At 46.3% G+C, this 27,402-nt stretch overlaps 4 non-coding genes and 53 pseudogenes across 4 annotated transcripts; all 57 read right to left on the bottom strand.

The window, feature by feature from the left end:
• Positions 1–26: 26 nt before the first annotated feature.
• LOC133566678 (5S ribosomal RNA) lies at positions 27–145 on the bottom strand (annotated as a pseudogene).
• A 365-nt stretch (positions 146–510) lies between these two features.
• On the bottom strand, positions 511–629 carry LOC133565648 (5S ribosomal RNA; annotated as a pseudogene).
• A 364-nt stretch (positions 630–993) lies between these two features.
• Positions 994–1,112, bottom strand: LOC133566677 (5S ribosomal RNA; annotated as a pseudogene).
• Positions 1,113–1,477: 365 nt separating this feature from the next.
• On the bottom strand, positions 1,478–1,596 carry LOC133565891 (5S ribosomal RNA; annotated as a pseudogene).
• A 368-nt stretch (positions 1,597–1,964) lies between these two features.
• Positions 1,965–2,083, bottom strand: LOC133566853 (5S ribosomal RNA; annotated as a pseudogene).
• A 365-nt stretch (positions 2,084–2,448) lies between these two features.
• Positions 2,449–2,567, bottom strand: LOC133566851 (5S ribosomal RNA; annotated as a pseudogene).
• A 365-nt stretch (positions 2,568–2,932) lies between these two features.
• Positions 2,933–3,051, bottom strand: LOC133567661 (5S ribosomal RNA). Its single transcript, XR_009809466.1, has one exon. It is a non-coding gene; the product is annotated as a 5S ribosomal RNA (ribosomal RNA).
• Positions 3,052–3,415: 364 nt separating this feature from the next.
• LOC133565562 (5S ribosomal RNA) lies at positions 3,416–3,534 on the bottom strand (annotated as a pseudogene).
• Positions 3,535–3,902: 368 nt separating this feature from the next.
• On the bottom strand, positions 3,903–4,021 carry LOC133565475 (5S ribosomal RNA; annotated as a pseudogene).
• Positions 4,022–4,386: 365 nt separating this feature from the next.
• LOC133566482 (5S ribosomal RNA) lies at positions 4,387–4,505 on the bottom strand (annotated as a pseudogene).
• A 364-nt stretch (positions 4,506–4,869) lies between these two features.
• Positions 4,870–4,988, bottom strand: LOC133565936 (5S ribosomal RNA; annotated as a pseudogene).
• Positions 4,989–5,356: 368 nt separating this feature from the next.
• On the bottom strand, positions 5,357–5,475 carry LOC133567786 (5S ribosomal RNA; annotated as a pseudogene).
• Positions 5,476–5,840: 365 nt separating this feature from the next.
• On the bottom strand, positions 5,841–5,959 carry LOC133566576 (5S ribosomal RNA; annotated as a pseudogene).
• Positions 5,960–6,324: 365 nt separating this feature from the next.
• On the bottom strand, positions 6,325–6,443 carry LOC133565399 (5S ribosomal RNA; annotated as a pseudogene).
• Positions 6,444–6,807: 364 nt separating this feature from the next.
• Positions 6,808–6,926, bottom strand: LOC133566595 (5S ribosomal RNA; annotated as a pseudogene).
• A 368-nt stretch (positions 6,927–7,294) lies between these two features.
• LOC133567730 (5S ribosomal RNA) lies at positions 7,295–7,413 on the bottom strand (annotated as a pseudogene).
• Positions 7,414–7,781: 368 nt separating this feature from the next.
• On the bottom strand, positions 7,782–7,900 carry LOC133565674 (5S ribosomal RNA; annotated as a pseudogene).
• A 364-nt stretch (positions 7,901–8,264) lies between these two features.
• Positions 8,265–8,383, bottom strand: LOC133566505 (5S ribosomal RNA; annotated as a pseudogene).
• Positions 8,384–8,751: 368 nt separating this feature from the next.
• Positions 8,752–8,870, bottom strand: LOC133567729 (5S ribosomal RNA; annotated as a pseudogene).
• Positions 8,871–9,238: 368 nt separating this feature from the next.
• On the bottom strand, positions 9,239–9,357 carry LOC133565354 (5S ribosomal RNA; annotated as a pseudogene).
• A 364-nt stretch (positions 9,358–9,721) lies between these two features.
• On the bottom strand, positions 9,722–9,840 carry LOC133565398 (5S ribosomal RNA; annotated as a pseudogene).
• A 364-nt stretch (positions 9,841–10,204) lies between these two features.
• On the bottom strand, positions 10,205–10,323 carry LOC133566594 (5S ribosomal RNA; annotated as a pseudogene).
• Positions 10,324–10,691: 368 nt separating this feature from the next.
• LOC133567728 (5S ribosomal RNA) lies at positions 10,692–10,810 on the bottom strand (annotated as a pseudogene).
• A 364-nt stretch (positions 10,811–11,174) lies between these two features.
• Positions 11,175–11,293, bottom strand: LOC133567189 (5S ribosomal RNA; annotated as a pseudogene).
• A 368-nt stretch (positions 11,294–11,661) lies between these two features.
• Positions 11,662–11,780, bottom strand: LOC133567727 (5S ribosomal RNA; annotated as a pseudogene).
• A 365-nt stretch (positions 11,781–12,145) lies between these two features.
• On the bottom strand, positions 12,146–12,264 carry LOC133567649 (5S ribosomal RNA). The gene has a single exon (XR_009809465.1). It is a non-coding gene; the product is annotated as a 5S ribosomal RNA (ribosomal RNA).
• Positions 12,265–12,628: 364 nt separating this feature from the next.
• On the bottom strand, positions 12,629–12,747 carry LOC133565469 (5S ribosomal RNA; annotated as a pseudogene).
• Positions 12,748–13,115: 368 nt separating this feature from the next.
• Positions 13,116–13,234, bottom strand: LOC133566913 (5S ribosomal RNA; annotated as a pseudogene).
• A 364-nt stretch (positions 13,235–13,598) lies between these two features.
• Positions 13,599–13,717, bottom strand: LOC133566676 (5S ribosomal RNA; annotated as a pseudogene).
• Positions 13,718–14,082: 365 nt separating this feature from the next.
• Positions 14,083–14,201, bottom strand: LOC133566242 (5S ribosomal RNA; annotated as a pseudogene).
• Positions 14,202–14,565: 364 nt separating this feature from the next.
• LOC133566593 (5S ribosomal RNA) lies at positions 14,566–14,684 on the bottom strand (annotated as a pseudogene).
• Positions 14,685–15,052: 368 nt separating this feature from the next.
• On the bottom strand, positions 15,053–15,171 carry LOC133567726 (5S ribosomal RNA; annotated as a pseudogene).
• Positions 15,172–15,539: 368 nt separating this feature from the next.
• Positions 15,540–15,658, bottom strand: LOC133565662 (5S ribosomal RNA; annotated as a pseudogene).
• A 364-nt stretch (positions 15,659–16,022) lies between these two features.
• On the bottom strand, positions 16,023–16,141 carry LOC133566592 (5S ribosomal RNA; annotated as a pseudogene).
• Positions 16,142–16,509: 368 nt separating this feature from the next.
• LOC133566956 (5S ribosomal RNA) lies at positions 16,510–16,628 on the bottom strand (annotated as a pseudogene).
• Positions 16,629–16,996: 368 nt separating this feature from the next.
• On the bottom strand, positions 16,997–17,115 carry LOC133567636 (5S ribosomal RNA). The gene has a single exon (XR_009809464.1). It is a non-coding gene; the product is annotated as a 5S ribosomal RNA (ribosomal RNA).
• Positions 17,116–17,479: 364 nt separating this feature from the next.
• On the bottom strand, positions 17,480–17,598 carry LOC133565468 (5S ribosomal RNA; annotated as a pseudogene).
• A 368-nt stretch (positions 17,599–17,966) lies between these two features.
• Positions 17,967–18,085, bottom strand: LOC133566183 (5S ribosomal RNA; annotated as a pseudogene).
• A 364-nt stretch (positions 18,086–18,449) lies between these two features.
• On the bottom strand, positions 18,450–18,568 carry LOC133566674 (5S ribosomal RNA; annotated as a pseudogene).
• Positions 18,569–18,933: 365 nt separating this feature from the next.
• LOC133566240 (5S ribosomal RNA) lies at positions 18,934–19,052 on the bottom strand (annotated as a pseudogene).
• Positions 19,053–19,420: 368 nt separating this feature from the next.
• Positions 19,421–19,539, bottom strand: LOC133567724 (5S ribosomal RNA; annotated as a pseudogene).
• A 368-nt stretch (positions 19,540–19,907) lies between these two features.
• On the bottom strand, positions 19,908–20,026 carry LOC133565650 (5S ribosomal RNA; annotated as a pseudogene).
• A 364-nt stretch (positions 20,027–20,390) lies between these two features.
• Positions 20,391–20,509, bottom strand: LOC133566591 (5S ribosomal RNA; annotated as a pseudogene).
• Positions 20,510–20,877: 368 nt separating this feature from the next.
• On the bottom strand, positions 20,878–20,996 carry LOC133566795 (5S ribosomal RNA; annotated as a pseudogene).
• A 365-nt stretch (positions 20,997–21,361) lies between these two features.
• LOC133566080 (5S ribosomal RNA) lies at positions 21,362–21,480 on the bottom strand (annotated as a pseudogene).
• A 364-nt stretch (positions 21,481–21,844) lies between these two features.
• Positions 21,845–21,963, bottom strand: LOC133565158 (5S ribosomal RNA). The gene has a single exon (XR_009809423.1). It is a non-coding gene; the product is annotated as a 5S ribosomal RNA (ribosomal RNA).
• A 364-nt stretch (positions 21,964–22,327) lies between these two features.
• LOC133565637 (5S ribosomal RNA) lies at positions 22,328–22,446 on the bottom strand (annotated as a pseudogene).
• Positions 22,447–22,810: 364 nt separating this feature from the next.
• On the bottom strand, positions 22,811–22,929 carry LOC133565463 (5S ribosomal RNA; annotated as a pseudogene).
• Positions 22,930–23,293: 364 nt separating this feature from the next.
• LOC133566729 (5S ribosomal RNA) lies at positions 23,294–23,412 on the bottom strand (annotated as a pseudogene).
• A 365-nt stretch (positions 23,413–23,777) lies between these two features.
• LOC133567723 (5S ribosomal RNA) lies at positions 23,778–23,896 on the bottom strand (annotated as a pseudogene).
• Positions 23,897–24,264: 368 nt separating this feature from the next.
• LOC133565018 (5S ribosomal RNA) lies at positions 24,265–24,383 on the bottom strand (annotated as a pseudogene).
• A 365-nt stretch (positions 24,384–24,748) lies between these two features.
• LOC133565907 (5S ribosomal RNA) lies at positions 24,749–24,867 on the bottom strand (annotated as a pseudogene).
• A 364-nt stretch (positions 24,868–25,231) lies between these two features.
• Positions 25,232–25,350, bottom strand: LOC133566923 (5S ribosomal RNA; annotated as a pseudogene).
• A 368-nt stretch (positions 25,351–25,718) lies between these two features.
• On the bottom strand, positions 25,719–25,837 carry LOC133565935 (5S ribosomal RNA; annotated as a pseudogene).
• A 368-nt stretch (positions 25,838–26,205) lies between these two features.
• LOC133565397 (5S ribosomal RNA) lies at positions 26,206–26,324 on the bottom strand (annotated as a pseudogene).
• A 364-nt stretch (positions 26,325–26,688) lies between these two features.
• LOC133567161 (5S ribosomal RNA) lies at positions 26,689–26,807 on the bottom strand (annotated as a pseudogene).
• A 364-nt stretch (positions 26,808–27,171) lies between these two features.
• LOC133567423 (5S ribosomal RNA) lies at positions 27,172–27,280 on the bottom strand (annotated as a pseudogene).
• Positions 27,281–27,402: the final 122 nt, after the last annotated feature.

Here is a 27,402-nt window from a genome sequence, read left to right as displayed (position 1 = left end):
CGCCCTATACTGGGAGCATCGCTAAAAGCCTACGGCACTTGGTATTCCTAGGCAGTCTCCCAACCAAGTACTAACCAGGCCAGACCCAGCTTAGCTTCCGAGATCAGACGAGATCGGGCGATCTTCAGGTAGTATGGCCGTAAGCCGAGACGCAGTCCTCAGAATTCAATTTTTAAATGTGGCAAGCTGGTTGACAGGACCTTTCTGCAATGAGCTACACGTGTGTGATACAATAATCACTGCTCTTTTTCTCAGCCTATGTAACTCTTTGGACTCTTGGCCCACTGTTAGCACTGAAGTGCCTTGAGGCACATGGGTGACTTTTGGCGACACTGCATATCTTGCTATAAATTTCAGACCGAGTCAAAACTAAACATGTTTTGGGTGGAGACCAGTGTTTTTTTTGGACGAGCATAAACGTAGCGTTTTGACAAGTGTGGCAAGTATCTATAGCCATTGTGACAAAAACAAAAGGGAGAAAGTGCGCCCTTTACTGGGAGCATCGCTAAAAGCCTACAGCACCTGGTATTCCTAGGCAGTCTCCCATCCAAGTACTAACCAGGCCAGACCCAGCTTAGCTTCCGAGATCAGACGAGATCAGGCGATCTTCGGGTAGTATGGCCGTAAGCCGAGAGGGAGTCCTCAGAATTCAATTTTTAAATGTGGCAAGCTGGTTGACAGGACCTTTCTGCAATGAGCTACACGTGTGTGATACAATAATCACTGCTCTTTTTCTCAGCCTATGTAACTCTTTGGACTTTTGCCCCACTGTTAGCACTGAAGTGCCTTGAGGCACATGGGTCACTGTTGGCGACACTGCAAATCTTGCTATAAATTTCAGACCGAGTCAAAACTAAACATGTTTTGGGTGGAGACCAGCGTTTTGTTTGGACGAGCATAATGTAGCGTTTTGACAAGTGTGGCAAGTATCTATAGCCATTGTGAGAAAAACAAAAGGGAGAAAGTGCGCCCTATACTGGGAGCATCGCTAAAAGCCTACGGCACTTGGTATTCCTAGGCAGTCTCCCAACCAAGTACTAACCAGGCCAGACCCAGCTTAGCTTCCGAGATCAGACGAGATCGGGCGATCTTCAGGTAGTATGGCCGTAAGCCGAGACGCAGTCCTCAGAATTCAATTTTTAAATGTGGCAAGCTGGTTGACAGGACCTTTTTGCAATGAGCTACACGTGTGTGATACAATAATCACTGCTCTTTTTCTCAGCCTATGTAACTCTTTGGACTCTTGGCCCACTGTTAGCACTGAAGTGCCTTGAGGCACATGGGTGACTTTTGGCGACACTGCATATCTTGCTATAAATTTCAGACCGAGTCAAAACTAAACATGTTTTGGGTGGAGACCAGTGTTTTTTTTGGACGAGCATAAACGTAGCGTTTTGACAAGTGTGGCAAGTATCTATAGCCATTGTGACAAAAACAAAAGGGAGAAAGTGCGCCCTATATTGGGAGCATCGCTAAAAGCCTACAGCACCTGGTATTCCTAGGCAGTCTCCCATCCAAGTACTAACCAGGCCAGACCCAGCTTAGCTTCCGAGCTCAGACGAGATCGGGCAATCTTCGGGTAGTATGGCCGTAAGCCGAGACGCAGTCCTCAGACTTCAATTTTTAAATGTGGCAAGCTGGTTGACAGGACCTTTCTACAATGAGCTACACGTGTGTGATACAATAATCACTACTCTTTTTCTCAGCCTATGTAACTCTTTGGACTTTTGCCCCACTGTTAGCACTGAAGTGCCTTGAGGCACATGGGTCACTGTTGGCGACACTGCAAATCTTGCTATAAATTTCAGACCGAGTCAAAACTAAACAAACATGTTTTGGGTGGAGACCAGCGGTTTGTTTGGACGAGCATAATGTAGCGTTTTGACAAGTGTGGCAAGTATCTCTAGCCATTGTGACAAAAACAAAAGGGAGAAAGTGCGCCCTATACTGGGAGCATCGCTAAAAGCCTACAGCACCTGGTATTCCTAGGCAGTCTCCCATACAAGTACTAACCAGGCCAGACCCAGCTTAGCATCCGAGCTCAGACGAGATCGGGCGATCTTCGGGTAGTATGGCCGTAAGCCGAGACGCAGTTCTCAGACTTCAATTTTTAAATGTGGCAAGCTGGTTGACAGGACCTTTCTGCAATGAGCTACACGTGTGTGATACAATAATCACTACTCTTTTTCTCAGCCTATGTAACTCTTTGGACTTTTGCCCCACTGTTAGCACTGAAGTGCCTTGAGGCACATGGGTCACTGTTGGCGACACTGCAAATCTTGCTATAAATTTCAGACCGAATCAAAACTAAACATTTTTTGGGTGGAGACCAGTGTTTTGTTTGGACAAGCATAAACGTAGCGTTTTGACAAGTGTGGCAAGTATCTATAGCCATTGTGACAAAAACAAAAGGGAGAAAGTGCGCCCTATACTGGGAGCATCGCTAAAAGCCTACAGCACCTGGTATTCCTAGGCAGTCTCCCATACAAGTACTAACCAGGCCAGACCCAGCTTAGCATCCGAGCTCAGACGAGATCGGGCGATCTTCGGGTAGTATGGCCGTAAGCCGAGACGCAGTTCTCAGACTTCAATTTTTAAATGTGGCAAGCTGGTTGACAGGACCTTTCTGCAATGAGCTACACGTGTGTGATACAATAATCACTACTCTTTTTCTCAGCCTATGTAACTCTTTGGACTTTTGCCCCACTGTTAGCACTGAAGTGCCTTGAGGCACATGGGTCACTGTTGGCGACACTGCAAATCTTGCTATAAATTTCAGACCGAATCAAAACTAAACATTTTTTGGGTGGAGACCAGTGTTTTGTTTGGACAAGCATAAACGTAGCGTTTTGACAAGTGTGGCAAGTATCTATAGCCATTGTGACAAAAACAAAAGGGAGAAAGTGCGCCCTATACTGGGAGCATCGCTAAAAGCCTACAGCACCTGGTATTCCTAGGCAGTCTCCCATCCAAGTACTAACCAGGCCAGACCCAGCTTAGCTTCCGAGCTCAGACGAGATCGGGCGATCTCCGGGTAGTATGGCCGTAAGCCGAGACGCAGTCCTCAGACTTCAATTTTTAAATGTGGGAAGCTGGTTGACAGGACCTTTCTGCAATGAGCTACACGTGTGTGTTAAAATAATCACTACTCTTTTTCTCAGCCTATGTAACTCTTTGGACTTTTGCCCCACTGTTAGCACTGAAGTGCCTTGAGGCACATGGGTCACTGTTGGCGACACTGCAAATCTTGCTATAAATTTCAGACCGAGTCAAAACTAAACATGTTTTGGGTGGAGACCAGCGTTTTGTTTGGACGAGCATAATGTAGCGTTTTGACAAGTGTGGCAAGTATCTATAGCCATTTTGACAAAAACAAAAGCGAGAAAGTGCGCCCTATACTGGGAGCATCGCTAAATGCCTACAGCACCTGGTATTCCTAGGCAGTCTCCCATCCAAGTACTAACCAGGCCAGACCCAGCTTAGCTTCCGAGCTCAGACGAGATCGGGCGATCTTCGGGTAGTATGGCCGTAAGCCGAGAGGCAGTCCTCAGAATTCAATTTTTAAATGTGGCAAGCTGGTTGACAGGACCTTTCTGCAATGAGCTACACGTGTGTGATACAATAATCACTGCTCTTTTTCTTAGCCTATGTAACTCTTTGGACTTTTGGCCCACTGTTAGCACTGAAGTGCCTTGAGGCACATGGGTCACTGTTGGCGACACTGCAAATCTTGCTATAAATTTCAGACCGAGTCAAAACTAAACAAACATGTTTTGGGTGGAGACCAGCGGTTTGTTTGGACGAGCATAATGTAGCGTTTTGACGAGTGTGGCAAGTATCTATAGCCATTGTGAAAAAAACAAAAGGGAGAAAGTGCGCCCTATACTGGGAGCATCGCTAAAAGCCTACAGCACCTGGTATTCCTAGGCAGTCTCCCATCCAAGTACTAACCAGGTCAGACCCAGCTTAGCTTCCGAGATCAGACGAGATCGGGCGATCTTCGGGTAGTATGGCCGTAAGCCGAGAGGCAATCCTCAGAATTCAATTTTTAAATGTGGCAAGCTGGTTGACAGGACCTTTCTGCAATGAGCTACACGTGTGTGATACAATAATCACTGCTCTTTTTCTCAGCCTATGTAACTCTTTGGACTTTTGCCCCACTGTTAGCACTGAAGTGCCTTGAGGCACATGGGTCACTGTTGGCGACACTGCAAATCTTGCTATAAATTTCAGACCGAGTCAAATCTAAACTTGTTTTGGGTGGAGACCAGCGTATTGTTTGGACAAGCATAAACATAGCGTTTTGACAAGTGTGGCAAGTATCTATAGCCATTGTGACAAAAACAAAAGGGAGAAAGTGCGCCCTATACTGGGAGCATCGCTAAAAGCCTACAGCACTTGGTATTCCTAGGCAGTCTCCCAACCAAGTACTAACCAGGCCAGACCCAGCTTAGCTTCCGAGATCAGACGAGATCGGGCGATCTTCGGGTAGTATGGCCGTAAGCCAAGACGCAGTCCTCAGAATTCAATTTTTAAATGTGGGAAGCTGGTTGACAGGACCTTTCTGCAATGAGCTACACGTGTGTGATACAATAATCACTACTCTTTTTCTCAGCCTATGTAACTCTTTGGACTTTTGCCCCACTGTTAGCACTGAAGTGCCTTGAGGCACATGGGTCACTGTTGGCGACACTGCAAATCTTGCTATAAATTTCAGACCGAGTCAAAACTAAACATGTTTTGGGTGGAGACCAGCGTTTTGTTTGGACGAGCATAATGTAGCGTTTTGACAAGTGTGGCAAGTATCTATAGCCATTGTGACAAAAACAAAAGGGAGAAAGTGCGCCCTATACTGGGAGCATCGCTAAAACCTTACAGCACCTGGTATTCCTAGGCAGTCTCCCATCCAAGTACTAACCAGGCCAGACCCAGCTTAGCTTCCGAGCTCAGACGAGATCGGGCGATCTTCGGGTAGTATGGCCGTAAGCCGAGACGCAGTCCTCAGACTTCAATTTTTAAATGTGGCAAGCTGGTTGACAGGACCTTTCTACAATGAGCTACACGTGTGTGATACAATAATCACTACTCTTTTTCTCAGCCTATGTAACTCTTTGGACTTTTGCCCCACTGTTAGCACTGAAGTGCCTTGAGGCACATGGGTCACTGTTGGCGACACTGCAAATCTTGCTATAAATTTCAGACCGAGTCAAAACTAAACAAACATGTTTTGGGTGGAGACCAGCGTTTTGTTTGGACGAGCATAATGTAGCGTTTTGACAAGTGTGGCAAGTATCTATAGCCATTTTGACAAAAACAAAAGCGAGAAAGTGCGCCTTATACTGGGAGCATCGCTAAATGCCTACAGCACCTGGTATTCCTAGGCAGTCTCCCATCCAAGTACTAACCAGGCCAGACCCAGCTTAGCTTCCGAGATCAGACGAGATCGGGCGATCTTCGGGTAGTATGGCCGTAAGCCGAGAGGCAATCCTCAGAATTCAATTTTTAAATGTGGCAAGCTGGTTGACAGGACCTTTCTGCAATGAGCTACACGTGTGTGATACAATAATCACTGCTCTTTTTCTCAGCCTATGTAACTCTTTGGACTTTTGCCCCACTGTTAGCACTGAAGTGCCTTGAGGCACATGGGTCACTGTTGGCGACACTGCAAATCTTGCTATAAATTTCAGACCGAGTCAAAACTAAACTTGTTTTGGGTGTAGAACAGCGTTTTGTTTGGACGTGCATAATGTAGCGTTTTGACAAGTGTGGCAAGTATCTATAGCCATTGTGAGAAAAACAAAAGGGAGAAAGTGCGCCCTATACTGGGAGCATCGCTAAAAGGCCTACGGCACTTGGTATTCCTAGGCAGTCTCCCAACCAAGTACTAACCAGGCCAGACCCAGCTTAGCTTCCGAGATCAGACGAGATCGGGCGATCTTCAGGTAGTATGGCCGTAAGCCGAGACGCAGACCTCAGAATTCAATTTTTAAATGTGGCAAGCTGGTTGACAGGACCTTTCTGCAATGAGCTACACGTGTGTGATACAATAATCACTGCTCTTTTTCTCAGCCTATGTAACTCTTTGGACTGTTGGCCCACTGTTAGCACTGAAGTGCCTTGAGGCACATGGGTGACTTTTGGCGACACTGCATATCTTGCTATAAATTTCAGACCGAGTCAAAACTAAACATGTTTTGGGTGGAGACCAGTGTTTTTTTTGGACGAGCATAAACGTAGCGTTTTGACAAGTGTGGCAAGTATCTATAGCCATTGTGACAAAAACAAAAGGGAGAAAGTGCGCCCTATACTGGGAGCATCGCTAAAAGCCTACAGCACCTGGTATTCCTAGGCAGTCTCCCATCCAAGTACTAACCAGGCCAGACCCAGCTTAGCTTCCGAGCTCAGACGAGATCGGGCGATCTTCGGGTAGTATGGCCGTAAGCCGAGACGCAGTCCTCAGACTTAAATTTTTAAACGTGGCAAGCTGGTTGACAGGACCTTTCTACAATGAGCTACACGTGTGTGATACAATAATCACTACTCTTTTTCTCAGCCTATGTAACTCTTTGGACTTTTGCCCCACTGTTAGCACTGAAGTGCCTTGAGGCACATGGGTCACTGTTGGCGACACTGCAAATCTTGCTATAAATTTCAGACCGAGTCAAAACTAAACATGTTTTGGGTGGAGACCAGCGTTTTGTTTGGACGAGCATAATGTAGCGTTTTGACAAGTGTGCCAAGTATCTATAGCCATTGTGACAAAAACAAAAGGGAGAAAGTGCGCCCTATACTGGGAGCATCGCTAAAAGCTTACAGCACCTGGTATTCCTAGGCAGTCTCCCATCCAAGTACTAACCAGGCCAGACCCAGCTTAGCTTCCGAGATCAGACGAGATCGGGCTATCTTCGGTTAGTATGGCCGTAAGCCGAGAGGCAGTCCTCAGAATTCAATTTTTAAATGTGGCAAGCTGGTTGACAGGACCTTTCTGCAATGAGCTACACGTGTGTGATACAATAATCACTGCTCTTTTTCTCAGCCTACGTAACTCTTTGGACTTTTGCCCCACTGTTAGCACTGAAGTGCCTTGAGGCACATGGGTCACTGTTGGCGACACTGCAAATCTTGCTATAAATTTCAGACCGAGTCAAAACTAAACAAACATGTTTTGGGTGGAGACCAGCGGTTTGTTTGGACGAGCATAATGTAGCGTTTTGACAAGTGTGGGAAGTATCTATAGCCATTGTGACAAAAACAAAAGGGAGAAAGTGCGCCCTATACTGGGAGCATCGCTAAAAGCCTACAGCACCTGGTATTCCTAGGCAGTCTCCCATCCAAGTACTAACCAGGCCAGACCCAGCTTAGCTTCCGAGATCAGACGAGATCGGGCGATCTTCGGGTAGTATGGCCGTAAGCCGAGAGGCAGTCCTCAGAATTCAATTTTTAAATGTGGCAAGCTGGTTGACAGGACCTTTCTGCAATGAGCTACACGTGTGTGATACAATAATCACTGCTCTTTTTCTCAGCCTATGTATCTCTTTGGACTTTTGCCCCACTGTTAGCACTGAAGTGCCTTGAGGCACATGGGTCACTGTTGGCGACACTGCAAATCTTGCTATAAATTTCAGACCGAGTCAAAACTAAACAAACATGTTTTGGGTGGAGACCAGCGGTTTGTTTGGACGAGCATAATGTAGCGTTTTGACAAGTGTGGCAAGTATCTCTAGCCATTGTGAAAAAAACAAAAGGGAGAAAGTGCGCCCTATACTGGTAGCATCGCTAAAAGCCTACAGCACCTGGTATTCCTAGGCAGTCTCCCAACCAAGTACTAACCAGGCCAGACCCAACTTAGCTTCCGAGATCAGACGAGATCGGGCGATCTTCGGGTAGTATGGCCGTAAGCCGAGAGGCAGTCCTCAGAATTCAATTTTTAAATGTGGCAAGCTGGTTGACAGGACCTTTCTGCAATGAGCTACACGTGTGTGATACAATAATCACTGCTCTTTTTCTCAGCCTATGTAACTCTTTGGACTTTTGCCCCACTGTTAGCACTGAAGTGCCTTGAGGCACATGGGTCACTGTTGGCGACACTGCAAATCTTGCAATAAATTTCAGACCGAGTCAAAACTAAACTTGTTTTGGGTGTAGAACAGCGTTTTGTTTGGACGAGCATAATGTAGCGTTTTGACAAGTGTGGCAAGTATCTATAGCCATTGTGAGAAAAACAAAAGGGAGAAAGTGCGCCCTATACTGGGAGCATCGCTAAAAGCTTACAGCACCTGGTATTCCTAGGTAGTCTCCCATCCAAGTACTAACCAGGCCAGACCCAGCTTAGCTTCCGAGATCAGACGAGATCGGGCTATCTTCGGTTAGTATGGCCGTAAGCCGAGAGGCAGTCCTCAGAATTAAATTTTTAAATGTGGCAAGCTGGTTGACAGGACCTTTCTGCAATGAGCTACACGTGTGTGATACAATAATCACTGCTCTTTTTCTCAGCCTATGTAACTCTTTGGACTTTTGCCCCACTGTTAGCACTGAAGTGCCTTGAGGCACATGGGTCACTGTTGGCGACACTGCAAATCTTGCTATAAATTTCAGACCGAGTCAAAACTAAACAAACATGTTTTGGGTGGAGACCAGCGGTTTGTTTGGACGAGCATAATGTAGCGTTTTGACAAGTGTGGGAAGTATCTATAGCCATTGTGACAAAAACAAAAGGGAGAAAGTGCGCCCTATACTGGGAGCATCGCTAAAAGCCTACAGCACCTGGTATTCCTAGGCAGTCTCCCATCCAAGTACTAACCAGGCCAGACCCAGCTTAGCTTCCGAGATCAGACGAGATCGGGCGATCTTCGGGTAGTATGGCCGTAAGCCGAGAGGCAGTCCTCAGAATTCAATTTTTAAATGTGGCAAGCTGGTTGACAGGACCTTTCTGCAATGAGCTACACGTGTGTGATACAATAATCACTGCTCTTTTTCTCAGCCTATGTAACTCTTTGGACTTTTGCCCCACTGTTAGCACTGAAGTGCCTTGAGGCACATGGGTCACTGTTGGCGACACTGCAAATCTTGCTATAAATTTCAGACCGAGTCAAAACTAAACAAACATGTTTTGGGTGGAGACCAGCGGTTTGTTTGGACGAGCATAATGTAGCGTTTTGACAAGTGTGGCAAGTATCTCTAGCCATTGTGAAAAAAACAAAAGGGAGAAAGTGCGCCCTATACTGGTAGCATCGCTAAAAGCCTACAGCACCTGGTATTCCTAGGTAGTCTCCCAACCAAGTACTAACCAGGCCAGACCCAACTTAGCTTCCGAGATCAGACGAGATCGGGCGATCTTCGGGTAGTATGGCCGTAAGCCGAGAGGCAGTCCTCAGAATTCAATTTTTAAATGTGGCAAGCTGGTTGACAGGACCTTTCTGCAATGAGCTACACGTGTGTGATACAATAATCACTGCTCTTTTTCTCAGCCTATGTAACTCTTTGGACTTTTGCCCCACTGTTAGCACTGAAGTGCCTTGAGGCACATGGGTCACTGTTGGCGACACTGCAAATCTTGCAATAAATTTCAGACCGAGTCAAAACTAAACTTGTTTTGGGTGTAGAACAGCGTTTTGTTTGGACGAGCATAATGTAGCGTTTTGACAAGTGTGGCAAGTATCTATAGCCATTGTGACAAAAACAAAAGGGAGAAAGTGCGCCCTATACTGGGAGCATCGCTAAAAGCCTACAGCACCTGGTATTCCTAGGCAGTCTCCCATCCAAGTACTAACCAGGCCAGACCCAGCTTAGCTTCCGAGCTCAGACGAGATCGGGCGATCTTCGGGTAGTATGGCCGTAAGCCGAGACGCAGTCCTCAGACTTCAATTTTTAAATGTGGCAAGCTGGTTGACAGGACCTTTCTACAATGAGCTACACGTGTGTGATACAATAATCACTACTCTTTTTCTCAGCCTATGTAACTCTTTGGACTTTTGCCCCACTGTTAACACTGAAGTGCCTTGAGGCACATGGGTCACTGTTGGCGACACTGCAAATCTTGCTATAAATTTCAGACCGAGTCAAAACTAAACATGTTTTGGGTGGAGACCAGCGTTTTGTTTGGACGAGCATAATGTAGCGTTTTGACAAGTGTGGCAAGTATCTATAGCCATTGTGACAAAAACAAAAGGGAGAAAGTGCGCCCTATACTGGGAGCATCGCTAAAAGCTTACAGCACCTGGTATTCCTAGGCAGTCTCCCATCCAAGTACTAACCAGGCCAGACCCAGCTTAGCTTCCGAGATCAGACGAGATCGGGCTATCTTCGGTTAGTATGGCCGTAAGCCGAGAGGCAGTCCTCAGAATTCAATTTTTAAATGTGGCAAGCTGGTTGACAGGACCTTTCTGCAATGAGCTACACGTGTGTGATACAATAATCACTGCTCTTTTTCTCAGCCTATGTAACTCTTTGGACTTTTGCCCCACTGTTAGCACTGAAGTGCCTTGAGGCACATGGGTCACTGTTGGCGACACTGCAAATCTTGCTATAAATTTCAGACCGAGTCAAAACTAAACAAACATGTTTTGGGTGGAGACCAGCGGTTTGTTTGGACGAGCATAATGTAGCGTTTTGACAAGTGTGGGAAGTATCTATAGCCATTGTGACAAAAACAAAAGGGAGAAAGTGCGCCCTATACTGGGAGCATCGCTAAAAGCCTACAGCACCTGGTATTCCTAGGCAGTCTCCCATCCAAGTACTAACCAGGCCAGACCCAGCTTAGCTTCCGAGATCAGACGAGATCGGGCGATCTTCGGGTAGTATGGCCGTAAGCCGAGAGGCAGTCCTCAGAATTCAATTTTTAAATGTGGCAAGCTGGTTGACAGGACCTTTCTGCAATGAGCTACACGTGTGTGATACAATAATCACTGCTCTTTTTCTCAGCCTATGTAACTCTTTGGACTTTTGCCCCACTGTTAGCACTGAAGTGCCTTGAGGCACATGGGTCACTGTTGGCGACACTGCAAATCTTGCTATAAATTTCAGACCGAGTCAAAACTAAACTTGTTTTGGGTGGAGACCAGCGTATTGTTTGGACGAGCATAATGTAGCATTTTGACAAGTGTTGCAAGTATCTATAGCCATTGTGACAAAAACAAAAGGGAGAAAGTGCGCCCTATACTGGGAGCATCGCTAAAAGCCTACAGCACTTGGTATTCCTAGGCAGTCTCCCAACCAAGTACTAACCAGGTCAGACCCAGCTTAGCTTCCGAGATCAGACGAGATCGGGCGACCTTCGGGTAGTATGGCCGTAAGCCGAGACGCAGTCCTCATAATTCAATTTTTAAATGTGGCAAGCTGGTTGACAGGACCTTTCAGCAATGAGCTACACGTGTGTGATACAATAATCACTGCTCTTTTTCTCAATCTATGTAACTCTTTGGACTCTTGGCCCACTGTTAGCACTGAAGTGCCTATAGGCACATGGGTGACTTTTGGCGACACTGCATATCTTGCTATAAATTTCAGACCGAGTCAAAACTAAACAAACATGTTTTGGGTGGAGACCAGCGGTTTGTTTGGACGAGCATAATGTAGCGTTTTGACAAGTGTGGCAAGTATCTATAGCCATTGTGACAAAAACAAAAGGGAGAAAGTGCGCCCTATACTGGGAACATCGTTAAAAGCCTACAGCACCTGGTATTCCTAGGCAGTCTCCCATCCAAGTACTAACCAGGCCAGACCCAGCTTAGCTTCCGAGATCAGACGAGATCGGGCGATCTTCGGGTAGTATGGCCGTAAGCCGAGAGGCAGTCCTCAGAATTCAATTTTTAAATGTGGCAAGCTGGTTGACAGGACCTTTCTGCAATGAGCTACACGTGTGTGATACAATAATCACTGCTCTTTTTCTCAGCCTATGTATCTCTTTGGACTTTTGCCCCACTGTTAGCACTGAAGTGCCTTGAGGCACATGGGTCACTGTTGGCGACACTGCAAATCTTGCTATAAATTTCAGACCGAATCAAAACTAAACATTTTTTGGGTGGAGACCAGTGTTTTGTTTGGACAAGCATAAACGTAGCGTTTTGACAAGTGTGGCAAGTATCTATAGCCATTGTGACAAAAACAAAAGGGAGAAAGTGCGCCCTATACTGGGAGCATCGCTAAAAGCCTACAGCACCTGGTATTCCTAGGCAGTCTCCCATCCAAGTACTAACCAGGCCAGACCCAGCTTAGCTTCCGAGCTCAGACGAGATCGGGCGATCTCCGGGTAGTATGGCCGTAAGCCGAGACGCAGTCCTCAGACTTCAATTTTTAAATGTGGGAAGCTGGTTGACAGGACCTTTCTGCAATGAGCTACACGTGTGTGATACAATAATCACTACTCTTTTTCTCAGCCTATGTAACTCTTTGGACTTTTGCCCCACTGTTAGCACTGAAGTGCCTTGAGGCACATGGGTCACTGTTGGCGACACTGCAAATCTTGCTATAAATTTCAGACCGAGTCAAAACTAAACATGTTTTGGGTGGAGACCAGCGTATTGTTTGGACGAGCATAATGTAGCATTTTGACAAGTGTTGCAAGTATCTATAGCCATTGTGACAAAAACAAAAGGGAGAAAGTGCGCCCTATACTGGGAGCATCGCTAAAACCTTACAGCACCTGGTATTCCTAGGCAGTCTCCCATCCAAGTACTAACCAGGCCAGACCCAGCTTAGCTTCCGAGATCAGACGAGATCGGGCGATCTTCGGGTAGTATGGCCGTAAGCCGAGAGGCAACCCTCAGAATTCAATTTTTAAATGTGGCAAGTTGGTTGACAGGACCTTTCTGCAATGAGCTACACGTGTGTGATTCAATAATCACTGCTCTTTTTCTCAGCCTATGTATCTCTTTGGACTTTTGCCCCACTGTTAGCACTGAAGTGCCTTGAGGCACATGGGTCACTGTTGGCGACACTGCAAATCTTGCTATAAATTTCAGACCGAGTCAAAACTAAACAAACATGTTTTGGGTGGAGACCAGCGGTTTGTTTGGACGAGCATAATGTAGCGTTTTGACAAGTGTGGCAAGTATCTATAGCCATTGTGACAAAAACAAAAGCGAGAAAGTAAGCCTTATACTGGGAGCATCGCTAAATGCCTACAGCACCTGGTATTCCTAGGCAGTCTCCCATCCAAGTACTAACCAGGCCAGACCCAGCTTAGCTTCCGAGATCAGACGACATCGGGCGATCTTCGGGTAGTATGGCCGTAAGCCGAGAGGCAGTCCTCAGAATTCAATTTTTAAATGTGGCAAGCTGGTTGACAGGACCTTTCTGCAATGAGCTACACGTGTGTGATACAATAATCACTGCTCTTTTTCTCAGCCTATGTAACTCTTTGGACTTTTGCCCCACTGTTAGCACTGAAGTGCCTTGAGGCACATGGGTCACTGTTGGCGACACTGCAAATCTTGCTATAAATTTCAGACCGAGTCAAAACTAAACTTGTTTTGGGTGTAGAACAGCGTTTTGTTTGGACGAGCATAATGTAGCGTTTTGACAAGTGTGGCAAGTATCTATAGCCATTGTGAGAAAAACAAAAGGGAGAAAGTGCGCCCTATACTGGGAGCATCGCTAAAAGCCTACGGCACTTGGTATTCCTAGGCAGTCTCCCAACCAAGTACTAACCAGGCCAGACCCAGCTTAGCTTCCGAGATCAGACGAGATCGGGCGATCTTCAGGTAGTATGGCCGTAAGCCGAGACGCAGTCCTCAGAATTCAATTTTTAAATGTGGCAAGCTGGTTGACAGGACCTTTCTGCAATGAGCTACACGTGTGTGATACAATAATCACTGCTCTTTTTCTCAGCCTATGTAACTCTTTGGACTGTTGGCCCACTGTTAGCACTGAAGTGCCTTGAGGCACATGGGTGACTTTTGGCGACACTGCATATCTTGCTATAAATTTCAGACCGAGTCAAAACTAAACATGTTTTGGGTGGAGACCAGTGTTTTTTTTGGACGAGCATAAACGTAGCGTTTTGACAAGTGTGGCAAGTATCTATAGCCATTGTGACAAAAACAAAAGGGAGAAAGTGCGCCCTATACTGGGAGCATCGCTAAAAGCCTACAGCACCTGGTATTCCTAGGCAGTCTCCCATCCAAGTACTAACCAGGCCAGACCCAGCTTAGCTTCCAAGCTCAGACGAGATCGGGCGATCTTCGGGTAGTATGGCCGTAAGCTGAGACGCAGTCCTCAGACTTAAATTTTTAAATGTGGCAAGCTGGTTGACAGGACCTTTCTACAATGAGCTACACGTGTGTGATACAATAATCACTAATCTTTTTCTCAGCCTATGTAACTCTTTGGACTTTTGCCCCACTGTTAGCACTGAAGTGCCTTGAGGCACATGGGTCACTGTTGGCGACACTGCAAATCTTGCTATAAATTTCAGACCGAGTCAAAACTAAACATGTTTTGGGTGGAGACCAGCGTTTTGTTTGGACGAGCATAATGTAGCGTTTTGACAAGTGTGCCAAGTATCTATAGCCATTGTGACAAAAACAAAAGGGAGAAAGTGCGCCCTATACTGGGAGCATCGCTAAAAGCTTACAGCACCTGGTATTCCTAGGCAGTCTCCCATCCAAGTACTAACCAGGCCAGACCCAGCTTAGCTTCCGAGATCAGACGAGATCGGGCTATCTTCGGTTAGTATGGCCGTAAGCCGAGAGGCAGTCCTCAGAATTCAATTTTTAAATGTGGCAAGCTGGTTGACAGGACCTTTCTGCAATGAGCTACACGTGTGTGATACAATAATCACTGCTCTTTTTCTCAGCCTACGTAACTCTTTGGACTTTTGCCCCACTGTTAGCACTGAAGTGCCTTGAGGCACATGGGTCACTGTTGGCGACACTGCAAATCTTGCTATAAATTTCAGACCGAGTCAAAACTAAACAAACATGTTTTGGGTGGAGACCAGCGGTTTGTTTGGACGAGCATAATGTAGCGTTTTGACAAGTGTGGGAAGTATCTATAGCCATTGTGACAAAAACAAAAGGGAGAAAGTGCGCCCTATACTGGGAGCATCGCTAAAAGCCTACAGCACCTGGTATTCCTAGGCAGTCTCCCATCCAAGTACTAACCAGGCCAGACCCAGCTTAGCTTCCGAGATCAGACGAGATCGGGCGATCTTCGGGTAGTATGGCCGTAAGCCGAGAGGCAGTCCTCAGAATTCAATTTTTAAATGTGGCAAGCTGGTTGACAGGACCTTTCTGCAATGAGCTACACGTGTGTGATACAATAATCACTGCTCTTTTTCTCAGCCTATGTAACTCTTTGGACTTTTGCCCCACTGTTAGCACTGAAGTGCCTTGAGGCACATGGGTCACTGTTGGCGACACTGCAAATCTTGCTATAAATTTCAGACCGAGTCAAAACTAAACAAACATGTTTTGGGTGGAGACCAGCGGTTTGTTTGGACGAGCATAATGTAGCGTTTTGACAAGTGTGGCAAGTATCTCTAGCCATTGTGAAAAAAACAAAAGGGAGAAAGTGCGCCCTATACTGGTAGCATCGCTAAAAGCCTACAGCACCTGGTATTCCTAGGCAGTCTCCCAACCAAGTACTAACCAGGCCAGACCCAACTTAGCTTCCGAGATCAGACGAGATCGGGCGATCTTCGGGTAGTATGGCCGTAAGCCGAGAGGCAGTCCTCAGAATTCAATTTTTAAATGTGGCAAGCTGGTTGACAGGACCTTTCTGCAATGAGCTACACGTGTGTGATACAATAATCACTGCTCTTTTTCTCAGCCTATGTAACTCTTTGGACTTTTGCCCCACTGTTAGCACTGAAGTGCCTTGAGGCACATGGGTCACTGTTGGCGACACTGCAAATCTTGCAATAAATTTCAGACCGAGTCAAAACTAAACTTGTTTTGGGTGTAGAACAGCGTTTTGTTTGGACGAGCATAATGTAGCGTTTTGACAAGTGTGGCAAGTATCTATAGCCATTGTGAGAAAAACAAAAGGGAGAAAGTGCGCCCTATACTGGGAGCATCGCTAAAAGCTTACAGCACCTGGTATTCCTAGGCAGTCTCCCATCCAAGTACTAACCAGGCCAGACCCAGCTTAGCTTCCGAGATCAGACGAGATCGGGCTATCTTCGGTTAGTATGGCCGTAAGCCGAGAGGCAGTCCTCAGAATTCAATTTTTAAATGTGGCAAGCTGGTTGACAGGACCTTTCTGCAATGAGCTACACGTGTGTGATACAATAATCACTGCTCTTTTTCTCAGCCTATGTAACTCTTTGGACTTTTGCCCCACTGTTAGCACTGAAGTGCCTTGAGGCACATGGGTCACTGTTGGCGACACTGCAAATCTTGCTATAAATTTCAGACCGAGTCAAAACTAAACAAACATGTTTTGGGTGGAGACCAGCGGTTTGTTTGGACGAGCATAATGTAGCATTTTGACAAGTGTTGCAAGTATCTATAGCCATTGTGACAAAAACAAAAGGGAGAAAGTGCGCCCTATACTGGGAGCATCGCTAAAAGCCTACAGCACTTGGTATTCCTAGGCAGTCTCCCAACCAAGTACTAACCAGGTCAGACCCAGCTTAGCTTCCGAGATCAGACGAGATCGGGCGATCTTCGGGTAGTATGGCCGTAAGCCGAGACGCAGTCCTCATAATTCAATTTTTAAATGTGGCAAGCTGGTTGACAGGACCTTTCAGCAATGAGCTACACGTGTGTGATACAATAATCACTGCTCTTTTTCTCAATCTATGTAACTCTTTGGACTCTTGGCCCACTGTTAGCACTGAAGTGCCTATAGGCACATGGGTGACTTTTGGCGACACTGCATATCTTGCTATAAATTTCAGACCGAGTCAAAACTAAACAAACATGTTTTGGGTGGAGACCAGCGGTTTGTTTGGACGAGCATAATGTAGCGTTTTGACAAGTGTGGCAAGTATCTATAGCCATTGTGACAAAAACAAAAGGGAGAAAGTGCGCCCTATACTGGGAGCATCGCTAAAAGCCTACAGCACCTGGTATTCCTAGGCAGTCTCCCATCCAAGTACTAACCAGGCCAGACCCAGCTTAGCTTCCGAGCTCAGACGAGATCGGGCGATCTCCGGGTAGTATGGCCGTAAGCCGAGACGCAGTCCTCAGACTTCAATTTTTAAATGTGGGAAGCTGGTTGACAGGACCTTTCTGCAATGAGCTACACGTGTGTGATACAATAATCACTACTCTTTTTCTCAGCCTATGTAACTCTTTGGACTTTTGCCCCACTGTTAGCACTGAAGTGCCTTGAGGCACATGGGTCACTGTTGGCGACACTGCAAATCTTGCTATAAATTTCAGACCGAGTCAAAACTAAACATGTTTTGGGTGGAGACCAGCGTTTTGTTTGGACGAGCATAATGTAGCGTTTTGACAAGTGTGGCAAGTATCTATAGCCATTGTGACAAAAACAAAAGGGAGAAAGTGCGCCCTATACTGGGAGCATCGCTAAAACCTTACAGCACCTGGTATTCCTAGGCAGTCTCCCATCCAAGTACTAACCAGGCCAGACCCAGCTTAGCTTCCGAGATCAGACGAGATCGGGCGATCTTCGGGTAGTATGGCCGTAAGCCGAGAGGCAACCCTCAGAATTCAATTTTTAAATGTGGCAAGTTGGTTGACAGGACCTTTTTGCAATGAGCTACACGTGTGTGATTCAATAATCACTGCTCTTTTTCTCAGCCTATGTATCTCTTTGGACTTTTGCCCCACTGTTAGCACTGAAGTGCCTTGAGGCACATGGGTCACTGTTGGCGACACTGCAAATCTTGCTATAAATTTCAGACCGAGTCAAAACTAAACAAACATGTTTTGGGTGGAGACCAGCGGTTTGTTTGGACGAGCATAATGTAGCGTTTTGACAAGTGTGGCAAGTATCTATAGCCATTGTGACAAAAACAAAAGCGAGAAAGTAAGCCTTATACTGGGAGCATCGCTAAATGCCTACAGCACCTGGTATTCCTAGGCAGTCTCCCATCCAAGTACTAACCAGGCCAGACCCAGCTTAGCTTCCGAGATCAGACGAGATCGGGCTATCTTCGGGTAGTATGGCCGTAAGCCGAGAGGCAGTCCTCAGAATTCAATTTTTAAATGTGGCAAGCTGGTTGACAGGACCTTTCTGCAATGAGCTACACGTGTGTGATACAATAATCACTGCTCTTTTTCTCAGCCTATGTAACTCTTTGGACTTTTGCCCCACTGTTAGCACTGAAGTGCCTTGAGGCACATGGGTCACTGTTGGCGACACTGCAAATCTTGCTATAAATTTCAGACCGAGTCAAAACTAAACTTGTTTTGGGTGTAGAACAGCGTTTTGTTTGGACGAGCATAATGTAGCGTTTTGACAAGTGTGGCAAGTATCTATAGCCATTGTGAGAAAAACAAAAGGGAGAAAGTGCGCCCTATACTGGGAGCATCGCTAAAAGCCTACGGCACTTGGTATTCCTAGGCAGTCTCCCAACCAAGTACTAACCAGGCCAGACCCAGCTTAGCTTCCGAGATCAGACGAGATCGGGCGATCTTCAGGTAGTATGGCCGTAAGCCGAGACGCAGTCCTCAGAATTCAATTTTTAAATGTGGCAAGCTGGTTGACAGGACCTTTCTGCAATGAGCTACACGTGTGTGATACAATAATCACTGCTCTTTTTCTCAGCCTATGTAACTCTTTGGACTGTTGGCCCACTGTTAGCACTGAAGTGCCTTGAGGCACATGGGTGACTTTTGGCGACACTGCATATCTTGCTATAAATTTCAGACCGAGTCAAAACTAAACATGTTTTGGGTGGAGACCAGTGTTTTTTTTGGACGAGCATAAACGTAGCGTTTTGACAAGTGTGGCAAGTATCTATAGCCATTGTGACAAAAACAAAAGGGAGAAAGTGCGCCCTATACTGGGAGCATCGCTAAAAGCCTACAGCACCTGGTATTCCTAGGCAGTCTCCCATCCAAGTACTAACCAGGCCAGACCCAGCTTAGCTTCCAAGCTCAGACGAGATCGGGCGATCTTCGGGTAGTATGGCCGTAAGCCGAGACGCAGTCCTCAGACTTAAATTTTTAAATGTGGCAAGCTGGTTGACAGGACCTTTCTACAATGAGCTACACGTGTGTGATACAATAATCACTGCTCTTTTTCTCAGCCTACGTAACTCTTTGGACTTTTGCCCCACTGTTAGCACTGAAGTGCCTTGAGGCACATGGGTCACTGTTGGCGACACTGCAAATCTTGCTATAAATTTCAGACCGAGTCAAAACTAAACAAACATGTTTTGGGTGGAGACCAGCGGTTTGTTTGGACGAGCATAATGTAGCGTTTTGACAAGTGTGGGAAGTATCTATAGCCATTGTGACAAAAACAAAAGGGAGAAAGTGCGCCCTATACTGGGAGCATCGCTAAAAGCCTACAGCACCTGGTATTCCTAGGCAGTCTCCCATCCAAGTACTAACCAGGCCAGACCCAGCTTAGCTTCCGAGATCAGACGAGATCGGGCGATCTTCGGGTAGTATGGCCGTAAGCCGAGAGGCAGTCCTCAGAATTCAATTTTTAAATGTGGCAAGCTGGTTGACAGGACCTTTCTGCAATGAGCTACACGTGTGTGATACAATAATCACTGCTCTTTTTCTCAGCCTATGTAACTCTTTGGACTTTTGCCCCACTGTTAGCACTGAAGTGCCTTGAGGCACATGGGTCACTGTTGGCGACACTGCAAATCTTGCTATAAATTTCAGACCGAGTCAAAACTAAACAAACATGTTTTGGGTGGAGACCAGCGGTTTGTTTGGACGAGCATAATGTAGCGTTTTGACAAGTGTGGCAAGTATCTCTAGCCATTGTGAAAAAAACAAAAGGGAGAAAGTGCGCCCTATACTGGTAGCATCGCTAAAAGCCTACAGCACCTGGTATTCCTAGGCAGTCTCCCAACCAAGTACTAACCAGGCCAGACCCAACTTAGCTTCCGAGATCAGACGAGATCGGGCGATCTTCGGGTAGTATGGCCGTAAGCCGAGAGGCAGTCCTCAGAATTCAATTTTTAAATGTGGCAAGCTGGTTGACAGGACCTTTCTGCAATGAGCTACACGTGTGTGATACAATAATCACTGCTCTTTTTCTCAGCCTATGTAACTCTTTGGACTTTTGCCCCACTGTTAGCACTGAAGTGCCTTGAGGCACATGGGTCACTGTTGGCGACACTGCAAATCTTGCAATAAATTTCAGACCGAGTCAAAACTAAACTTGTTTTGGGTGTAGAACAGCGTTTTGTTTGGACGAGCATAATGTAGCGTTTTGACAAGTGTGGCAAGTATCTATAGCCATTGTGAGAAAAACAAAAGGGAGAAAGTGCGCCCTATACTGGGAGCATCGCTAAAAGCTTACAGCACCTGGTATTCCTAGGCAGTCTCCCATCCAAGTACTAACCAGGCCAGACCCAGCTTAGCTTCCGAGATCAGACGAGATCGGGCTATCTTCGGTTAGTATGGCCGTAAGCCGAGAGGCAGTCCTCAGAATTCAATTTTTAAATGTGGCAAGCTGGTTGACAGGACCTTTCTGCAATGAGCTACACGTGTGTGATACAATAATCACTGCTCTTTTTCTCAGCCTATGTAACTCTTTGGACTTTTGCCCCACTGTTAGCACTGAAGTGCCTTGAGGGACATGGGTCACTGTTGGCGACACTGCAAATCTTGCTATAAATTTCAGACCGAGTCAAAACTAAACAAACATGTTTTGGGTGGAGACCAGCGGTTTGTTTGGACGAGCATAATGTAGCGTTTTGACAAGTGTGGCAAGTATCTCTAGCCATTGTGAAAAAAACAAAAGGGAGAAAGTGCGCCCTATACTGGGAGCATCGCTAAAAGCCTACGGCACTTGGTATTCCTAGGCAGTCTCCCAAACAAGTACTAACCAGGCCAGACCCAACTTAGCTTCCGAGATCAGACGAGATCGGGCGATCTTCAGGTAGTATGGCCGTAAGCCGAGACGCAGTCCTCAGAATTCAATTTTTAAATGTGGCAAGCTGGTTGACAGGACCTTTCTGCAATGAGCTACACGTGTGTGATACAATAATCACTGCTCTTTTTCTCAGCCTATGTAACTCTTTGGACTGTTGGCCCACTGTTAGCACTGAAGTGCCTTGAGGCACATGGGTGACTTTTGGCGACACTGCATATCTTGCTATAAATTTCAGACCGAGTCAAAACTAAACATGTTTTGGGTGGAGACCAGTGTTTTTTTTGGACGAGCATAAACGTAGCGTTTTGACAAGTGTGGCAAGTATCTATAGCCATTGTGACAAAAACAAAAGGGAGAAAGTGCGCCCTATACTGGGAGCATCGCTAAAAGCCTACAGTACCTGGTATTCCTAGGCAGTCTCCCATCCAAGTACTAACCAGGCCAGACCCAGCTTAGCTTCCGAGCTCAGACGAGATCGGGCGATCTTCGGGTAGTATGGCCGTAAGCCGAGACGCAGTCCTCAGACTTCAATTTTTAAATGTGGCAAGCTGGTTGACAGGACCTTTCTACAATGAGCTACACGTGTGTGATACAATAATCACTACTCTTTTTCTCAGCCTATGTAACTCTTTGGACTTTTGCCCCACTGTTAGCACTGAAGTGCCTTGAGGCACATGGGTCACTGTTGGCGACACTGCAAATCTTGCTATAAATTTCAGACCGAGTCAAAACTAAACATGTTTTGGGTGGAGACCAGCGTTTTGTTTGGACGAGCATAATGTAGCGTTTTGACAAGTGTGGCAAGTATCTATAGCCATTGTGACAAAAACAAAAGGGAGAAAGTGCGCCCTATACTGGGAGCATCGCTAAAAGCTTACAGCACCTGGTATTCCTAGGCAGTCTCCCATCCAAGTACTAACCAGGCCAGACCCAGCTTAGCTTCCGAGATCAGACGAGATCGGGCGATCTTCGGGTAGTATGGCCGTAAGCCGAGAGGCAGTCCTCAGAATTCAATTTTTAAATGTGGCAAGCTGGTTGACAGGACCTTTCTGCAATGAGCTACACGTGTGTGATACAATAATCACTGCTCTTTTTCTCAGCCTATGTATCTCTTTGGACTTTTGCCCCACTGTTAGCACTGAAGTGCCTTGAGGCACATGGGTCACTGTTGGCGACACTGCAAATCTTGCTATAAATTTCAGACCGAGTCAAAACTAAACTTGTTTTGGGTGTAGAACAGCGTTTTGTTTGGATGAGCATAATGTAGCGTTTTGACAAGTGTGGCAAGTATCTCGAGCCATTGTGAAAAAAACAAAAGGGAGAAAGTGCGCCCTATACTGGTAGCATCGCTAAAAGCCTACAGCACCTGGTATTCCTAGGCAGTCTCCCAACCAAGTACTAACCAGGCCAGACCCAACTTAGCTTCCGAGATCAGACGAGATCGGGCGATCTTCGGGTAGTATGGCCGTAAGCCGAGAGGTAGTCCTCAGAATTCAATTTTTAAATGTGGCAAGCTGGTTGACAGGACCTTTCTGCAATGAGCTACACGTGTGTGATACAATAATCACTGCTCTTTTTCTCAGCCTATGTAACTCTTTGGACTTTTGCCCCACTGTTAGCACTGAAGTGCCTTGAGGCACATGGGTCACTGTTGGCGACACTGCAAATCTTGCTATAAATTTCAGACCGAGTCAAAACTAAACTTGTTTTGGGTGTAGAACAGCGTTTTGTTTGGACGAGCATAATGTAGCGTTTTGACAAGTGTGACAAGTATCTATAGCCATTGTGACAAAAACAAAAGGGAGAAAGTGCGCCCTATACTGGGAGCATCGCTAAAAGCCTACAGCACCTGGTATTCCTAGGCAGTCTCCCATCCAAGTACTAACCAGGCCAGACCCAGCTTAGCTTCCGAGATCAGACGAGATCGAGCGATCTTCGGGTAGTATGGCCGTAAGCTGAGAGGCAGTCCTCAGAATTCAATTTTTAAATGTGGCAAGCTGGTTGACAGGACCTTTCTGCAATGAGCTACACGTGTGTGATACAATAATCACTGCTCTTTTTCTCAGCCTATGTAACTCTTTGGACTTTTGCCCCACTGTTAGCACTGAAGTGCCTTGAGGCACATGGGTCACTGTTGGCGACACTGCAAATCTTGCTATAAATTTCAGACCGAGTCAAAACTAAACATGTTTTGGGTGGAGACCAGCGTTTTGTTTGGACGAGCATAATGTAGCGTTTTGACAAGTGTGGCAAGTATCTATAGCCATTGTGAGAAAAACAAAAGGGAGAAAGTGCGCCCTATACTGGGAGCATCGCTAAAAGCCTACGGCACTTGGTATTCCTAGGCAGTCTCCCAACCAAGTACTAACCAGGCCAGACCCAGCTTAGCTTCCGAGATCAGACGAGATCGGGAGATCTTCAGGTAGTATGGCCGTAAGCCGAGACGCAGTCCTCAGAATTCAATTTTTAAATGTGGCAAGCTGGTTGACAGGACCTTTCTGCAATGAGCTACACGTGTGTGATACAATAATCACTGCTCTTTTTCTCAGCCTATGTAACTCTTTGGACTCTTGGCCCACTGTTAGCACTGAAGTGCCTTGAGGCACATGGGTGACTTTTGGCGACACTGCATATCTTGCTATAAATTTCAGACCGATTCAAAACTAAACATGTTTTGGGTGGAAACCAGTGTTTTGTTTGGACGAGCATAAACATAGCGTTTTGACAAGTGTGGCAAGTATCTATAGCCATTGTGACAAAAACAAAAGGGAGAAAGTGCGCCCTATACTGGGAGCATCGCTAAAAGCCTACAGCACCTGGTATTCCTAGGCAGTCTCCCATCCAAGTACTAACCAGGCCAGACCCAGCTTAGCTTCCGAGATCAGACGAGATCGGGCGATCTTCGGGTAGTATGGCCGTAAGCCGAGAGGGAATCCTCAGAATTCAATTTTTAAATGTGGCAAGCTGGTTGACAGGACCTTTCTGCAATGAGCTACCCGTGTGTGATACAATAATCACTGCTCTTTTTCTCAGCCTATGTAACTCTTTGGACTTTTGCCCCACTGTTAGCACTGAAGTGCCTTGAGGCACATGGGTCACTGTTGGCGACACTGCAAATCTTGCTATAAATTTCAGACCGAGTCAAAACTAAACAAACATGTTTTGGGTGGAGACCAGCGGTTTGTTTGGACGAGCATAATGTAGCGTTTTGACAAGTGTGGCAAGTATCTATAGCCATTGTGAAAAAAACAAAAGGGAGAAAGTGCGCCCTATACTGGGAGCATCGCTAAAAGCCTACAGCACCTGGTATTCCTAAGCAGTCTCCCATCCAAGTACTAACCAGGCCAGACCCAGCTTAGCTTCCGAGATCAGACGAGATCGGGCGATCTTCGGGTAGTATGGCCGTAAGCCGAGAGGCAGTCCTCAGAATTCAATTTTTAAATGTGGCAAGCTGGTTGACAGGACCTTTCTGCAATGAAATACACGTGTGTGATACAATAATCACTGCTCTTTTTCTCAGCCTATGTAACTCTTTGGACTTTTGCCCCACTGTTAGCACTGAAGTGCCTTGAGGCACATGGGTCACTGTTGGCGACACTGCAAATCTTGCTATAAATTTCAGACCGAGTCAAAACTAAACATGTTTTGGGTGGAGACCAGTGTTTTGTTTTGACAAGCATAAACGTAGCGTTTTGACAAGTGTGGCAAGTATCTATAGCCATTGTGACAAAAACAAAAGGGAGAAAGTGCGCCCTATACTGGGAGCATCGCTAAAAGCCTACAGCACCTGGTATTCCTAGGCAGTCTCCCATCCAAGTACTAACCAGGACAGACCCAGCTTAGCTTCCGAGATCAGACGAGATCGGGCGATCTTCGGGTAGTATGGCCGTAAGCCGAGAGGCAGCCCTCAGAATTCAATTTTTAAATGTGGCAAGCTGGTTGACAGGACCTTTCTGCAATGAGCTACACGTGTGTGATACAATAATCACTGCTCTTTTTCTCAGCCTATGTAACTCTTTGGACTTTTGCCCCACTGTTAGCACCGAAGTGCCTTGAGGCACATGGGTCACTGTTGGCGACACTGCAAATCTTGCTATAAATTTCAGACCGAGTCAAAACTAAACATGTTTTGGGTGGAGACCAGCGTTTTGTTTGGACGAGCCTAATGTAGCGTTTTGAAAAGTGTGGCAAGTATCTATAGCCATCGTGAGAAAAACAAAAGGGAGAAAGTTCGCCCTATACTGGGAGCATCGCTAAAAGCCTACAGCACTTGGGATTCCTAGGTAGTCTCCCAACCAAGTACTAACCAGGCCAGACCCAGTTTAGCTTCCGAGATCAGACGAGATCGGGCGATCTTCGGGTAGTATGGCCGTAAGCCGAGACGCAGTCCTCAGAATTCAATCTTTAAACGTGGCAAGCTGGTTGACAGGACCTTTCTGCAATGAGCTACACGTGTGTGATACAATAATCACTGCTCTTTTTCTCAGCCTATGTATCTCTTTGGACTTTTGCCCCACTGTTAGCACTGAAGTGCCTTGAGGCACATGGGTCACTGTTGGCGACACTGCAAATCTTGCTATAAATTTCAGACCGAGTCAAAACTAAACAAACATGTTTTGGGTGGAGACCAGCGGTTTATTTGGACGAGCATAATGTAGCGTTTTGACAAGTGTGGCAAGTATCTCTAGCCATTGTGAAAAAAACAAAAGGGAGAAAGTGCGCCCTATACTGGTAGCATCGCTAAAAGCCTACAGCACCTGGTATTCCTAGGCAGTCTCCCAACCAAGCACTAACCAGGCCAGACCCAACTTAGCTTCCGAGATCAGACGAGATCGGGCGATCTTCGGGTAGTATGGCCGTAAGCCGAGAAGTAGTCCTCAGAATTCAATTTTTAAATGTGGCAAGCTGGTTGACAGGACCTTTCTGCAATGAGCTACACGTGTGTGATACAATAATCACTGCTCTTTTTCTCAGCCTATGTAACTCTTTGGACTTTTGCCCCACTGTTAGCACTGAAGTGCCTTGAGGCACATGGGTCACTGTTGGCGACACTGCAAATCTTGCTATAAATTTCAGACCGAGTCAAAACTAAACAAACATGTTTTGGGTGGAGACCAGCGGTTTGTTTGGACGAGCATAATGTAGCGTTTTGACAAGTGTGGCAAGTATCTCTAGCCATTGTGACAAAAACAAAAGGGAGAAAGTGCGCCCTATACTGGGAGCATCGCTAAAAGCCTACAGCACCTGGTATTCCTAGGCAGTCTCCCATCCAAGTACTAACCAGGCCAGACCCAGCTTAGCTTCCGAGCTCAGACGAGATCGGGCGATCTTCGGGTAGTATGGCCGTAAGCCGAGACGCAGTCCTCAGAATTAAATTTTTAAATGTGGCAAGCTGGTTGACAGGACCTTTCTGCAATTGGCTACACGTGTGTGATACAATAATCACTGCTCTTTTTCTCAGCCTATGTAACTCTTTGGACTTTTGCCCCACTGTTAGCACTGAAGTGCCTTGAGGCACATGGGTCACTGTTGGCGACACTGCAAATCTTGCTATAAATTTCAGACCGAGTCAAAACTAAACATGTTTTGGGTGGAGACCAGCCTTTTGTTTTGACGAGCATAATGTAGCGTTTTGACAAGTGTGGCAAGTATCTATAGCCATTGTGACAAAAACAAAAGGGAAAAAGTGCGCCCTATACTGGGAGCATCGCTAAAAGCCTACAGCACCTGGTATTCCTAGGCAGTCTCCCATCCAAGTACTAACCAGGCCAGACCCAGCTTAGCTTCAGAGCGCAGACGAGATCGGGCGATCTTCGGGTAGTATGGCCGTAAGCCGAGGCGCAGTCCTCAGACTTCAATTTTTAAATGTGGCAAGCTGGTTGACAGGACCTTTCTACAATGAGCTACACGTGTGTGATACAATAATCACTACTCTTTTTCTCAGCCTATGTAACTCTTTGGACTTTTGCCCCACTGTTAGCACTGAAGTGCCTTGAGGCACATGGGTCACTGTTGGCGACACTGCAAATCTTGCTATAAATTTCAGACCGAGTCAAAACTAAACATGTTTTGGGTGGAGACCAGCGTTTTGTTTGGACGAGCATAATGTAGCGTTTTGACAAGTGTGGCAAGTATCTATAGCCATTGTGACAAAAACAAAAGGGAGAAAGTGCGCCCTATACTGGGAGCATCGCTAAAAGCCTACAGCACCTGGTATTCCTAGGCAGTCTCCCATCCAAGTACTAACCAGGCCAGACCCAGCTTAGCTTCCGAGATCAGGCGATCTTCGGGTAGTATGGCCGTAAGCCGAGAGGGAGTCCTCAGAATTCAATTTTTAAATGTGGCAAGCTGGTTGACAGGACCTTTCTGCAATGAGCTACACGTGTGTGATACAATAATCACTGCTCTTTTTCTTAGCCTATGTAACTC

The sequence above is a fragment of the Nerophis ophidion genome, linkage group LG13 (assembly GCF_033978795.1).
Source record: "Nerophis ophidion isolate RoL-2023_Sa linkage group LG13, RoL_Noph_v1.0, whole genome shotgun sequence".
Classification (NCBI taxonomy): domain Eukaryota; kingdom Metazoa; phylum Chordata; class Actinopteri; order Syngnathiformes; family Syngnathidae; genus Nerophis; species Nerophis ophidion.
This window is presented reverse-complemented; position numbering and strand designations above follow the sequence as displayed.